Source organism: Cyprinus carpio, chromosome B24 (assembly GCF_018340385.1).
Source record: "Cyprinus carpio isolate SPL01 chromosome B24, ASM1834038v1, whole genome shotgun sequence".
Classification (NCBI taxonomy): Eukaryota; Metazoa; Chordata; class Actinopteri; order Cypriniformes; family Cyprinidae; genus Cyprinus; species Cyprinus carpio.
The window spans coordinates 3,113,649-3,129,817 of NC_056620.1; positions in this window are offsets into that span (position 1 = coordinate 3,113,649).

Genomic DNA, 16,169 nt, shown 5'->3' on the forward strand with positions numbered 1-16,169 from the left:
AACATTGTTCCAGAACAGTTCAACCCAAATATACAGATATGTGCAGCGCATTTTATGGAGAACAAGGACTATTTCCTGAATCAGTAGCCTACAATGCTTCCGTGCACAAAGGCAGTTTCTATAAAGTGGGACAATTCCAACTTTGCAAGGACAGTCTGGCGCTTCTGACTCACAGCCTGTAAGTTTACATATTTAAAGAATTTGCCAATGATGATTCAAACTTGAGTTTTGAGCAGTGTAGAGTAGCGCTTTTTATTTGTAATTTCTCCGATCACAAATGCAGACATGGTTTTATGTTTAAGTGGTGCGATGCAACGCGTAAAAAGACAGTATAAGCCATTATAATCAGTAATTATGTCCCCACTGGATCCAACAAATGTCTTGTTTATAATGGGTTTCATTGATTTTTTTCTCGTCGTGCTGTGAGACGGCATCACAATATGGTGAGGGGCGTAACATTTCTGTAACACGCTTGAGGCATTCGGCCAATCACAATGCACTGGATAGCTGGCCAATCAGTGCACACCTCGTTTTTCAGAATGATGAGCTTTGTAAAAATTGACGTGTTTCAGAAAGGCGGGGCATAGAGGAGCATTAATAATGTACATTATGTGGAAAATGTGTTTTTTGAACCTTAACCTGCATAAACACATTGCATTAAACCAAATACACAAAATAATGTTCTTTTTAGCAACGTCATATGACCCCTTTAAGGCTGCAATTTTCTCTAAAGCCCTTTCTCGGCTGGATATGATACAGATGTTGATCAGACCTTGGGAATCAATGCATCTTGATCCAACATGGCTCACATAGGCTTGGGACCTCAGCACAACATAAAAGTGGGTGTAATGCAACATTTTTTTTTTTTTACCAAGCTACATGTTACACTCTCTAATGGCCAGGAGTTTATGGCTGCTGCACTATGAGGGTCAAATATATGGTTTAGCATGCAAATAAAGCTCATGCTTCTAAACTTTGGAGTAGCAACATAGGCAATAAAAGTCACAAATCTCTTCGTCACTATGGAGAGCAATGAATTTTAAACATCAAAGATGTACACAGAAATGCAAACATTTCAGCATCTGCCTCTTCTTTATGTGTTTAGCTTGTGAATCTTAGTGAAGGGGGATGGTATTTTTCGTCACAGTTAGAGGGATGAAAACAAGCCCCCCTCTGAGTCATAATGTGAGAGCACAGCCTCACGTGTATCTCTGCAGTGGGTGAACAGTATGAAAAAAACCCCATTAATGTCAATAAAATGAATATCAATTTAAAAAGTTGATAAATATGCATGTGTGAATTCATTAGTTGAATGCTAGTCTTGTATAATGGCTTAAAATAAAAGTAAAAATACCTGAATGGCATACATTAGAAGAACATACTTAAAGTGGTATAATTTTAAGATTTAGTACAGTATGTATTTAAAATGTAAAATACAAAAATGCTAACATTTTTGTTATGTTTGCACATGAATTATCCGACATATTCAAACTTAATTTACTGCAGTGTGTTTGCTCTGACCTTTAACATGATGGACAAACCAGGTGTAATCAGCCATGATTTTTAACATCTGTTTCTTAACATATTATTAACATATTATCAGACTGCCAAATGCCAAGATGGAAACTGGATGTACAAAATTGCTGTACCGTAGATTGTACTAAATTAAAAATGAAACATTTTGCATCATGACAAAAATGTGGAATACTACTGTTTATTGAATATTGCCTACTGTTGTAAATAATACATGCATATATATATATATATATATATATATATATATATATATATATATATATATATATATATATATATATATATATATTGGTTTCTCTTAATGATAAACAAAAAGTAATGTGATTTTGGTATTCAGCATTCAAAATTTCATTATAAAACATTAGAAATAAAAGGGAAACAGAACTTTAAATAAATGGTCAAATCAGTTATAAAAAACAAATGGCAATTTATCTCTGATTTTTTGCTGCTTCCATCCTAGGTGACTGCTGTCTAAAAAGAAAATTGCTAAGTCAGCACACTGGAACACACACACACACACACACACACACACACACACTAATGGGAACTGACATGTAACCTCAGAGATGTATGCTTAGTCTAATTGCATGAAATTATTTACAAGATGAAAACAGGGATGTCCTATTTTTCACTAGAAGTTCTCGCACTACAAAAGAAGAGATCCTTAATTAAATTTGTGGGTCTCTTTGGAGGCTGAAGATGATCTGGGTGCTTGGTATAGTCTAGAGTCTTTTAATGGTAGCTATTAGAGGACTAACATGCACATAAATGTCAAAAATATATGGTCTTTGTCTCAGTTTATAGTCACAATGCTAGGTAAAATATGAAATTAGACATTGAATTTGATTACATTTTCTTGTCTACAAAAGCTGTAACTGTGGTTGTGCATATTATTACCTCATTTAACACCTAAATGATGCAATTTAGTACCTTTTTTTCTGAGAGTAATCTCTAATTATAAGAATAATAAGAGAAACTTACAATTCTGCCATTTACTGTACAAGTTTTGTTCTTCTGCTGAAATTAAAAACAAGATTCTCTGAAGAATGTCCAAGTTCTCTTTTCCATGCAGTGAAAACATACAGCATTGCGATTACAGCCAGTGGTCAGCTACTTATAAACCATGCAAACATCCTAGCAGCCGCATAGCAGCATGCTAAAAACCACCCCAAACAGCTTAGCAACTGTGTGGCAACCATCCACAACAAAAAATAAAATAGAAAATCAAGTTATCACAGTTAGCATATTGCTTCTGACCAAAATGTTCAACAAAAATGCTTTGAGCAAATGGGCCAACCAGAAAGCCATCCTCCATAAAAGTCTTTCAACAGCAAAGGGCACCTCATAATTATGTGCAATTACACAGCAATCACACAGCAATCATGCCCTCTTGCCCAAGCATAAGAGAGCTTTATAACACGCCAGCCTGTGGCAGATGAGCAAACAGTATACAATAGACGTTAATTAGCCTTTCTCAGACAGGTGAAGTCAACTAACCCTGCAGGCTTGATAAGCGAGGCACAGAGCGATGACTCATGCATCTCTGACTGCTTACTATCAGCCAATGGGAACACGGAGAGCCTGAGCGGGGCATAACGTCAGCGCGGTGAACGGGCAGCAGCTGCGGAGCCTCAAGGCAGACGTGCGGATGTGCCTTGTCTCCCTTCACCACGGGGACTGGCTGGACCCCTCTTGACCGCCTGTCACAAGCAGCAAATGAAGCCCACCTGATAGTGTCCTAATCTCACCCGTGTGCTCTGCTGGGATTTGTTCTATCTCAGCTGTCACCGACATCCAAATCTGAACCTCTCATTGTGCATATATCAGGAGATGATGCAGCCGAGAGTGAAGGAAATGTGAGGCTTACTGATGTTGACTCAGAGGGTTTTGGTATTTTGAACGCAGTGGGATTATGTCGGCTTCACATTTAAAGTAGTTTAACTACAGCCAAGCTACCCTTTGAAAAACGGAACTCCCTAAAATACAATTTCTGTAGCTCTTTTGGAATCTGGATTCTGATCAGTCCAATCATTCAGTGGCTAAATATTTCTGAATATGACCATGGTTCATAACAATGGTGTGTACAGTAACTGTCCATGTAAACAAACCATAGCTGTTCCTCCACAGATTCCTCTCTATAAGATAAAAACCTCACCAAAGAAAATAGTGCATGGACATATGAATAAGTACAGTAGCTGTGTGTTTTATATACATAACACTATGTGGAACTCCCACTGTTCAAACCCTAAGAAGTCTATAAAATTACTTTTCATAAAATGAATTAGAAAAATACAATGTATAGTTTTCTCTACAATGCTAAAGTTGACATCTGCTTAGCTTTTTTCATATAAACATCCTTTAATAAAACGACAAGAGACCACATAAAGAACACTAAAAAAAAACAATATATATACCCGTCTGATTATCCCTTACAAGGGTATGACTATTTCATTTTACAAAACAAAAAGAGTATATTTACAGTGACTGTGAAAGAATAAAATTTAGCAAAAAACACTGAGTCGAAAACATTCATGACCATTAGCATTTCTTATAATATTTCACTTCAGGACCCAGAGACTTAAATGAATCAGTCTTTTACATTGAATGTTTACTAAAATGAACTGGATTTCCAATGTTATAAGAAAGAGGACCGTTTATAACAGTTTGTCACAAAAATGCAGTGATTTCTTTTTGTGCACTACACCACTGTTCATTGGAAATATTTGCTTATTACTAAAAAGTTACACATTGTAGTTAAAGTTCAACAGTTTTAGTTTGTTCCCAACACTTCTTTTTACACAAGATTGTGTAGCTGTGCTGTTCACAACCCTTCTCTAGTTTTCTCAGATTCATAATGAAGCCTGATTTATATGCACAGTGAAAGCCTCAAGCTTATTTGCTGCTTGTAGTCAACAACTTAACGCCTCATCACAATTCAACAACTAAAGAGGCCTTTATATGCTGGTTTTATACAGCCATCATAAATAGTGCTTGGAAGAATTTCCATCAGCCAATAAATACATAAAATACTACATTTTTAAATATTTATAAAATGTGCTGTTAAGGTTGTCATTCAGTTAGCACATGTCAACTTTAAGTAATGTTCTCATCAAGATTCATAACGCTGACCCGCTGTGACCTCAAAGAAAAAGCTAATACAGGCAAAGAGTTTATGCTAATACTCACTATAATGCCTCCAGCAGCAGTGCTGAGAATACAGTGTTGCATTATGACTAGCATTCTGACACATTTCTAGAAGCTTATTTGCGAAAAGTATGTTTTGGGCCTTAGGGATTTCGGAGACATGAGAGAAAAGGACAAGAACTAAATCTCACTGCATGTAGATTAGCCTACATGCTACAAATTTTACATAATAGCATTGGGCTTCATCTGGGAGTCAGACGTTTCTTGAGCTGTTCATTAATTAAAATTATTTGGGAATGCACCGTGCAAACCACAGAGCAGTTGTTCAATACACTCTCAGACAAAAAAACTACAAAAGCTGTCACTGGGGTGGCACCTTTTCCAAAGGTGAATCTTTGCACCCTAAATGGTGTAATGAAACAAGATGGTGCCACAGACGGCGCCTCAGGGTTTGGCTTTTGTACTGTTTTTGTTAGTTTTCCTGTTTTTTGTTTCTCAAACATGATCAGTTTTACCAGGAATGAACTGCTGAACATTCAGCAGAACACACCACAAAATCTTCTACAGGTTTTCGATTATTCTGACGTTTTGCTGAACATTGTAGTTGGCAGAGCAGCAGCGCTGATCAAGCGTTTTAGGACGTGCAGATGGGGAAAGCGAGCCAGCGGATTTCGAACGGCTCTTCCTAGCATTCATCTTGGGAATCACTACTCTCTACCCAACAAAACAGATGAACTTCTGCTTTCCCAGACAAATACGTATTTTACAAACTCTGCTGTTCTGTGTATCAGAAACCTGACTGAATGATGTGATACCGGACAGCGCTTTAAATCTGCAGGGCTTCCAGCTGTTCAGAGCGGATCGTGATGCAGAATCAGCAGGGAAATCGTGTGGCACTGGGACATGCTTTTACATCAATGAAAGGTGGTGTATAGAAATAACAGTGTTAAAGAAGATGCGCTGTTCCGATCTATAAGTGCTTTTCATCAACTGTAAGATGTTCTATTCACCGGTGGAGTTTTCTTTGTTCATTCTCGTGATTGTTTACATTTTACCACAAGCGCACGTGAACCTGGCTTTACACAAACTCGCTGATCAGATCACAGAGACAGAACAACAACACCCGGACTTTAATAAAGCAAATCTCTCCCGTGAACAGCCAAAATACATACAGCATGTTACATGTCCCACCAGAGACAGCAATATATTGGATCACTGTTACACAACAATAAAGGATGCATATCACTGTGCCCCACAAGCAGCTTTAGGGCTCTCTGATCACTATTTGTTTGTCATCTTACTGTGCGTTCACACCGCCGGCGTCGAGAGCGTCAAAAATCGCTCTGGCCGATCTGCTCACAACGCTGCAGAAAGATTTGTGAGTGCTCTGACGCTCTGACGTAGATCGAATGCTTTATCGTGTATTTAAAGCGGCCGCAAAGCAAACAAGCTTGTTGATCTTGTGCAGACTAACCACAATGAGAGTAACGTTATAAGTTAAGCTCATTAAATATTGTTGTGGACGAAGTATTAAGGTCCTTTACCTAATAATGTATAAAGCACTCTAAAAATACTCGGATGCAAGTAAAAGTCCTGCATTGAAAATGATACTTAAGTAAATATAATCAAGTATAAACATTACTTAATATACGTATAATCAAGGATTTTTTTTAAAGTAAACTGGGACTACTGTAGCCTAGTATTATTTATTATATCATTAGATTATTATTCTTATATCGTTACTGCACATCAGCAACTCACCAGAAAGATGAACAATCTCAGACACCTAGGTCCACGTATAATTTGTAATTTTATTTTTTTTTTTTTATGTCCCTGTACACAAACAGGGACACATAATAGATTACAGCAAACCCGCCACAGCAATAATCAACCTTTTGTTTTGAGAACTAATGTGGTCGGAGCTGCGTTCTCTGGAATCCTCTCGAGCGGTGGACTTCTACGTTCTGTTTGGTTGCTGCCCAACCGCGTCATAGCTCATTACCATAAGGTTGCCCCTGATTTCAACTCTCCTCGACGCTCTCAACGGCGGAGTCGCTCCGCGCGCGCCGCTCCTCGCCGCTGCTCGACGCCGGCTCACATTGAAAATGAATGACTTCCGGCCACTTTGACGCTCTCGACGCTGGCTGTGTGAACGTACAGTTACTCCGACCAGGCAGAAACTGAAATCAGCTAAACCTGTATTAAGGACTGTAAAAAGATGGACTAATGAAGCAGAGTGGGATTTACAAGCCTGCTTAGAATGAAAGTGATTGTGACATGTGGCCAAGTATGGTGACCCATACTCGGAATTCGTGCTCTGCATTTATCCCATTCTAAGTGCACACACACACACAGCAGTGAACACACACACACACCGTGAACACACACCCGGAGCAGTGGGCAGCCATTTTCGTGAAGTTGGGGGTTTGGTGCCTTGCTCAAGGGTACCTCAGTCATGGTATTGAAGGTGGGATAGAGTGCTGTACATTCACTCCCCCCACCTACAATCCCTGCCGGTACCGAGACCTTGGGGTTACAAGTCCAACTCTCTAACCATTAGGCCTCAACTTCCCCTGAACGACTTCCACTGACTGGAGTGTTTTTGAAACTGCTGCCAACAATCTGGACAAGCTATGTAACATACAACAATGACAAACCATGATTCACTGCAAAACTCACACAGCTCCGACAGGCCAAAGAAGATGCTTACAGGAATGGGGACAGAGTCTTGTATAAACAGGCCAAATACACTGGGAAAAGAGATCAGAGTGGCAAAGAAGAATTATTCTGGAAAGCTAAGGAACCCATTCTTTTCCAGTGACCCTGCATCAGTGGGGAAAGGTTTGAAAGACATCACCAACTATGAGACACCATCCCCCAGCACTAGGAAGAATCAACAACTGCCAGACGATCTGCAAACCCCCCCCCCCCCCCCCCGCTCCTGCACTTCAGATCAGTGAAGATGATGTTGGTCAGGTCTTCAGAAAGAACAAGAGAAGAAAGGCACCAGACCTAGATGGTGTCACACCAGCCTGACTGAAATCCTGTGCTGACCAGCTGGCCCCCATCTTCTTACTGATCTTCAACAGATCACTGGAGCTGTGTGAAGTCCCTTCCTGCTTCAAACGCTTCACCATCATCCCCGTCTCAAAGAAACCCAAAATTACAGGACATTCATGATTACAGACCTGTGGCTCTAACGTCTGTGGACATGAAGTCCTTTGAGAGGCTGATGTTGGCTTATCTGAATGATGTCACTGGACCGTCACTGGACCCCCTGCAGTTTGCTTACCGAGCAAATAGGTCTGTGGATGATGCAGTCAACATGGGACTGCACTACATCCTGTAACATCTAGACAGACCAGGGTCTTATGTGAGGATCTTGTTTGTGGATACAGCTCTGCTTTTAACACTATCATTACAAACCTCATCCTGTCCAAATTAACTCAACTCTTTGTGCCCACCTCCGTCTGTCAGTGAATCACCAGCTTCCTGACAGACAGGCAGCAGCTAGTAAAACTGGGAAAATTCTCATCCAGTACCCATACAATGAACTCAGGGTTGTGTCCTCTCCCCACTACTCTTCTCACTCTACACCAATGACTGCAATCTAAAGACCCCTCTGTCAAGCTTCTAAAGTTTGCAGACAACACCATACCTATTGGCCTCATTCAGGACGGTGACGATTCTGCCTACAGACAGGACGTAAAAGAGCTGGCTGTCTGGCACAGTATTAACAACCTGGAGCTCAACGTGCTCAAAACAGTGGAGATGTTCGTGGACTTCAGGAGGAACCCCCCTGCACTCCCCCCACTCACCATCATGAACAGCACTGTAACGACAGTGGAGTCATTCAGGTTCCTGGGCAACACTATCACTCAGGACCTGAAGTGGGACATTCACATTGAGTCCATTGTTAAAAAGACCCAGCAGAGGTTGTATATCCTTCGCCAGCTGAGGAAGTTCAACCTGCAACAAGAGCTGCTGAAACAGTTCTACAGTAACTGTCTGGTTCAGCTCAGCTACCAAATCTGACCTCAGAAGACTGTCCAGTCCAGTCCACACTGCTGAGCGAATCACTGGTACAACCCTCCCTACTCTCCAAGAACTGTACTTATCCAGTGAGCAAAAGGGCTGGCAAAATCACTCTGGACCCCTCAAACCCAGCACACTTCGTCTGCCATCTGGTCGACACTACAGAGCACTGAGCACCAGAAAGGCCAGGCACATGAACAATTTCTTCCCTCAGGCAATCCATCTAATGAACACTTGACAATAAACGTGGAACACACAACACCATCACACATTTAATTATTTAACATATACTTATTTACATTTCAGATTTGCACATAACATACCTGTACATACAAAATTGTCTATTTTGTATATGTGTATTTTATTCTTTTTATTATATATGTCTTATCTTGTCACTGTCATTCTGTTTCACTGTGGAGCTTCTGTAACTAAAATAAATTCCTTGTATGTATAAACATACCTGGCAATAAAGCTCATTCTGTTTCTGAATCTGATTCTTTTGAAAAGGGATCACCCCATTGTCAGCTTTTGCACCTTTTTTTCTTTCTTTTTTTTTTTCTGAGAGTTACTGGAATTACTGGAAATGTTTTCAGTCTTTCAAGTCATGAAAAATGGAGCACAAAAAAGAGTTACATTCCAGTATAAGTAACCTATATGGAGATATAGTGTTACCACATACATATGTTCTCTGGGTAGATGAAGACATGAGTTTATAATATAAATAAATATTCCCATAGTAAAACTGGTATGTTATTGATATCTATGATGATTGTTTATATGGTGTTATATGTAGCAACCATATACAGTATGTCAACAATATATATTTTATTTATATATACGACTTATTAAAACAAAATTTACACAAATAAGCTGTATGATTACATGCTTTTTTAATTTATTTTTTTTTAAATACATTTCTATTTTTTATATTTACTTCAACATGTATTGATGGGTTTTAGGATGGATATTCATGTACATGACTTATACTGTATATCAAAAAATTTATTCATCTATAAAATATGTTAATATATGAAACCGTTACAATTTCTAATAGGTTTTATATATTTTTACTTCATATGACAATATATTTCATATATGACAATTTAATATGTGTACATATTACACAGCTATGTTACATTTATAAGATTTTGCATTCTAACAGTTGACCTTTGCAGTCATGTTGCCAGTTATCGAGATATCAGTATCCCGATATTTGGTGCATCGAGGCTCATGCTAGTGCCTAAATTTGCATTTGAATGTATTTAGTCCTGCCATAGTGAACTAAGGAGTAGAATGAGACAGCCAATGCAGGAAGAAAACCAGATGAGTTGCTAGGCAGTCTTAAACCAAACTGCCAATCAGCCAAGATAAAAGTACTCTGAATATAAATAAAACACCCGCTGTTCTCAAAAGTTGCAAGGTCATATTTTTTTTTTTTTTTTTTTTTTTTGCAATGAGATATTTAGTGTCTTTTATGTTTGCTCACTTATATGCCACTGATGCAGAAGTCGAAAATGTTGGTATGTGAACATCAGAGATAAAAGCGGTCTGAAAGGAAGAGGAAGAAGATAAAAGCGCCGTGGAGGCTGGGCCTGAGCACTACACAGAGAAAAGACAGGCAAACCACAGCTCTGGCCACTGAAAAAGCAACATTACGTAGGTCACGAGCCACATGACACTGTGCGGTCTGCTGCGAATCCATGCAACACCCTCTTTCTCTCCTTCTTGCTCTCACAGCGTGCTTGAGAGTGCTTCTGCTGCTCTGGGCAGACTCTGTCAAAGGGGGCATGGGTCTCGCTAAGCAGGCTCTTGTTAAGGAGCTCACTTTGTCTCTGGAGGGCTCTGAGATCTAATCAGAGCTGTGTGGCATCAGGAGGAAAACCCTGGATGGCTAATGGCCAGAGGAGGATCAATGCTGATGGATCTGCTGGAGTAAACGAGCTTACATCATTGCATTAGTGGCACATGTTCATCAGTGTCACACAGCTGATTGGTCTCTCCTCCAGAAAGACTTCAGCACAAGCAAGAGCAGTCTTTCATTATGGACCAGCTTAAAGCCATATTTATGGGTTATTTGTTTCCATGGTAACTAAAATCAAATTGCCAACAGAACCTGAGCACTAGAAAACAGTGTCAATGATCCGTTGCTCCACAAAGAGCATTGAAAAAATATGACTATAATTCATTGGTATATTATCTGGTATTGTATGTGTGTGTGTCTGTGTATGTATGTATGTATGTATGTATGTCTACAAAATAAATCCAAAATAAAAATGTACTTTACATTATATGTGTGTATTGTATGATCTTATGTAAGCTTATGTAATATATGACATATGTATATGACATATATGTAGACCTTTATCATATGTAATATTGCCATATATACACTTGAACGAGTTGTGTTAAACCAAGTCTCTGCCTTTCTCACAAAGAAAAGCCTTCTGGGCAGCAACCAGTCTGGTTTCAGAAGTGGACATTCAACCGAGCCTGCCTTGCTCTCAGTTGTTGAAGCCCTATAAGACTTGCAAGAGCGGCTTCCAAATCTTCATTACTTATCTTGCTGAATCTGTCTTCAGCTTTTGATACGGTTAACCACCAGATCCTCCTGTCAGCCTTATCGGCAAAGGGTATCTCAGGAACTGCACTCTAGTGGTTTGCGTCTTACCTCTCAGATAGGTACTTCAGGGTATCTTGGAGTGCTGAGGTGTCCAACTCACAACATTTAGCTGGGGTGCCTCAGGGCTCAGTTCTTGGACCAGTTCTCTTCTCTGTCTACATGGCATCACTAGGTTCTGTCATTCAGAAACATGGCTGTTCTTATCACTGCTATGCTGATGACACTCAACTATACCTCTCATTCCATCCTGATGATCCAACTATAGCTGCTCACATCTCAGCTTGTTTAACAGACATTTCTTGCTGGATGAAGGACCATCACCTTGCCAAGACAGAACTGCTTGTGGTTTTAACAAACCCCTCACTTCATCACATTTTCACTATTCAGGTAGGCACATCAACCATAACTCCTTCAAAAACAGCCAGAACCCTTGGAGTTGTGATTGACGATCAGGTGAATTTGTCAGACCACATTGCTAAAACTACCCGGTCCTGCAGATTTACTTTATACAACATCAGGAAGATCAGGCCTTTTCTTTCGGAACATGCTTCACAACTCCTTGTTCAAGCTCTTGTTCTGTCCAGGCTTGACTATTGCAATGCTCTCTTGGCAGGTCTTTCAGCCAGTTCTATCAAACCTCTACAATTAAGCCAGAATGCGGCTACAAGATTAATCTTTAACGAGTTGAAAATAATGCACGTCACACCTCTGTTCATCGATTTGCTCTGGCAAACAATAGCTGCTTGCATAAAATTCAAGGCATTAATGTTTGCCTACAAAACCACCACTGGCTCTGCACCCCTTTACCTAAATCCATTACTTCAGACTTCTGTGCCTCTAGAAGCTTGCATACTGAAAGTGAACAGTGCATTATAGTGCCATCCCAAAGAGACACAAAATCACTTTCACAGATTTTTACATTAACTGTTCCCTCCTGGTGGAATGACCTGCCCAACTCCTTAGCCATCTTCAAGAATCAGCTAAAAACACATCTATTCCATCTTTATTTGACCCTCTAACTCTTGCACTTTCTATTCAAAATTAGCTTTATCTATTTGTTGATTTGACCCTCTAACACTTGCACTCTCTATTTGTTAAACTGCTTGTTTTCTTTAAAAAGGCCGCTAACACTAGTTTCCTCTATTCTTTTTCTGTTGTGTTATTTTTGTTATATGTATATATGTAAAAAACCATGCTATGTGTACTGCGTTAGGCTAACCGAGACTTGTCATAGCACTTGCATATTATTGCTCTTTTGTTGGTTTTGACTGATTCTGTTGTCATCATTTGTAAGTTGCATTGGATAAAAATGTCTGCTAAATAACTAAATATAAATGTACATGTAATATATGTTACCTATTAGATGATATATTATTTTCACATACATAAATTATTTGAGTAGATGAAGATAAAAGTTTATAACATATATAATATCCCCATAGTAAAATGTGTACATGTCATGATGATTTATATATATTATTTGTAGCAACCATATATGTCAACAATATATATATATTTGTGTGTGTGTGTGTATATATATATATATATATATATATATATATATATATATATATATATATATATACACACACACACACACACACACACATACACAAATATATTTAAAAAAATAGTTTATATGTTTTGTAATTTTTAAAAATACATATATCTGTACATGACATATGCTAGAAAATGTATCACATACATAAACATTTTTTATGGATTAGATACATATGCAGATATATGAAATTGTTTTAGTTTCTAAAATGATTGCCTATATGACAATATAATATATGGAAATTTAATAACTGTGCATGGGCTGAGTATGGTTTCATTTTTTTACATTTATAACTAATTGCACTGTGAACTACAGTTAAAATACCCTGCAGTCGGGACTCGCGGATGAATAATTATTTTGGAATACACACCATGTATCACGTCTGAAGTCTTAATTATCATCTGACAGGTTTAAAATATAAGAGGGGTGTTTTCTGAGGGATGAGTGCCAAAATATTTCTGCAGGTGTATTTTGTCACACAGCGCTGCCAGGCAGTTACAGAAGATACCTAAGAGCTGAGAAATGAAGATGTTAACCACGGGACTGAGACTATTTATACCTTCCCATCAGACCTCACTGCGAATATACATGCACGTGTGTGTGAACCAAATATTTGTGCAGCCGTGTGAGAGATTCACCATATGTTCAGCCAAGTCAGTGCCAGGAAAATCTTAGTATTACCGCATAGAATTTCAGAAAAACACCATTTGTATTACACATTTATTTTTTATTATTTTTTTTAAAAAAAGGAACACTTTGTATAATTTATTTATTCTATGTCATATATATATTTTTTTTTTGCATTAAAATCAAATATGGCATCATTGATGACTGACTGAATATTATTAGTAAATTAGTATCATTATATGGAAAAGATTTGCATTAATATTCATCAAAAACATGATAGTGAGTAAATAGTGACATAATATTCATGCTTGGGTGCACTATTCCTTTAAAAAAGCTCCAGTTTTTTTCATTGCATGAGTGCTGTGTGGAATTAAAATTGAGGAACAGATGGTTCACCTCAGGATTTCGTTGACTATGACAAAGCCTTTCAACATTTGCAGCCTTCCTCTCTGACCCTTCTTTCAGAGATCAGCATCTCTGAGGAAAAGAGTGCAACACTTTTACAGTTACATCACGTATGTAAGTGCTATAAAAAAGCCAGTCCTTGGGCTCACACAAATGTGAGAGCGGCTTATGATTATCAGCATATCTTACTGACAGTTTCATGGCAGCAGATTAACCTGGGGGTTAAAATTAAAATGAAATTAACCACTCACCCACACTATTCACTATCTTACCCTGTATCATCACCCGAAAGCACGCACAGAACAACTGTGACTCTTGCAGTCCGTGTGCATCTTTTACGGTAACATCAGGTTGCTATGGCAACAGATTAGCAGTAGTCATTTTGGGATGTGGAGGCAAATGAAGTAATTATTCTGTCATGCTCTAATGAGCACAAGCCCATTGTCTCTTAAAGTCAATCATATTTCATCAAATGTGCCATTATTATGTCAGAATACAGCATTGTAATTGAATGCAGGGTCAGCTGCTGGAATAATAAAATCAATCAAGCAACTTTCACTGATGCACTTTAAAAATCAAACTCATTTAGCTAGTGACTCATGGCCTGCATCGAAACATGTCTGCTTTGTGTCTTGCTTAACAGTCATGAAGTTCTGCATCAAATGCTGTCCATTGGGCAGTCGTCCAGCTGTGAGCAGCCTGTGTGAATTCAGTAATCGATGTTCAGTATTCACTGTGATGGCGGTGTCATCAAGTCTGATAATATCAGCTGGCCAGCAAGAAAGGGGCGGATTGATATTCTGCTAGATATACTGAATCATCACGGCTGGCTTTGGTTGCTAAGATGAGCTTTGTGCAATAGCACTGTTATCTGCTTTGTACAGGGGACAGAATAATAGCAAATTGCAAGTTTTTATTATTGACTGACGGCAGAAAAGGTGGGTGGATAAAATACAAATGCAAGTGCAAATAGATTCTATTTACACTATGTTAAAATAGCAAGTTTTTCTGCTATTTATACTACTTATAGCAAATAGTTGCAATTATCTGCACCTCAGTATTGTGGTACATTTTAAAACAGTATGCAATAATAAAGTGTAAATTATAATTTTAATTCAAATTATTAAATGGATCCCACCTTATTGGAACAATACAGCCTCCATACACCTGCCCTACTTATTTTCTACTTTTTGATTATTATTTTTTTTGAAAATAAATGCCGTTCCGATGCGATATGAGATTTGAAAAGGTAGAAAAAAGTTTGGCAAAAGACAGGTTCGAACTCGGGTTGATCGAGTCAAAAAGCACATGCCTTAGCAATCTACACCACTAAAACTGATATTTAACAAGTGGCTTTTTTCAGTGTTGACTATCCCAATCACACATTGGTGGGCGGAGTTAATGTAAATAGCATCTGCCAACAAGGTGGGCTATTTGCACTTAAGTGTAAATAGACACTCCATTTTAAATTAGCAACATGTTCACACCAGAGCATTCACATGTAAGCCATTTTTGTTGTGAACCACTCAGAACCCTGAAATGAACCAAGCATGAAGGACTGGTTCTTTTAAAGAGGATTCAAGTGAAAACACAATAATGCTGGAGGGGGCAGGGATGTGTGGTCCTGTTTCTCTCTCCAGCTGTGTGTGTGTGTGTGTGTGTGGGTGTCTCTTTGTGTCAGAGGTAATTACAGTGGGATGTGTGGGTGAAGGCACATATTCTAGCTGCTCAGCTGTCTGGGGTAGGCTGATAACAAGCACTACTTTTCTGCCACTTTTTGCTGTTTTCCCTGCATCTCTTGAGCCTTCTTCAGCTTTGTCCTAGGTCTCAACTTTTGCCTCTCAATCTCTCTCTTTTCTTTTCTCCTCTCAGTAAAAGAGATCCTGTGTTCAGCAGAAATCAGTAGTGCACAGAACACGATGCACAGATGGAGAGATCTCAAAAAGAAACAATTTTAACCTCATTTGAAGAAAATGTAAATGGTGGTTATTTAAAACTCACTTCCATAGTACCAAGGCCTTGAAATGTGCTTGTTAAACTGTTATGGTTGGCTATTAGGTGGTTACTAACTGGCCTATAAGTCAAAATAGTCTATTCTCAAGGGAGGGTCACACTACGCTTTTAGTTTCACTGACTTACATTCATGTGAATGCAGGAGACTACAAGCTTATGCAAATTATACAGCACAACTGAACTATGACATATAGATGTTAAGTTTTAAAAAAATAGTAAAAATAGAAAAAA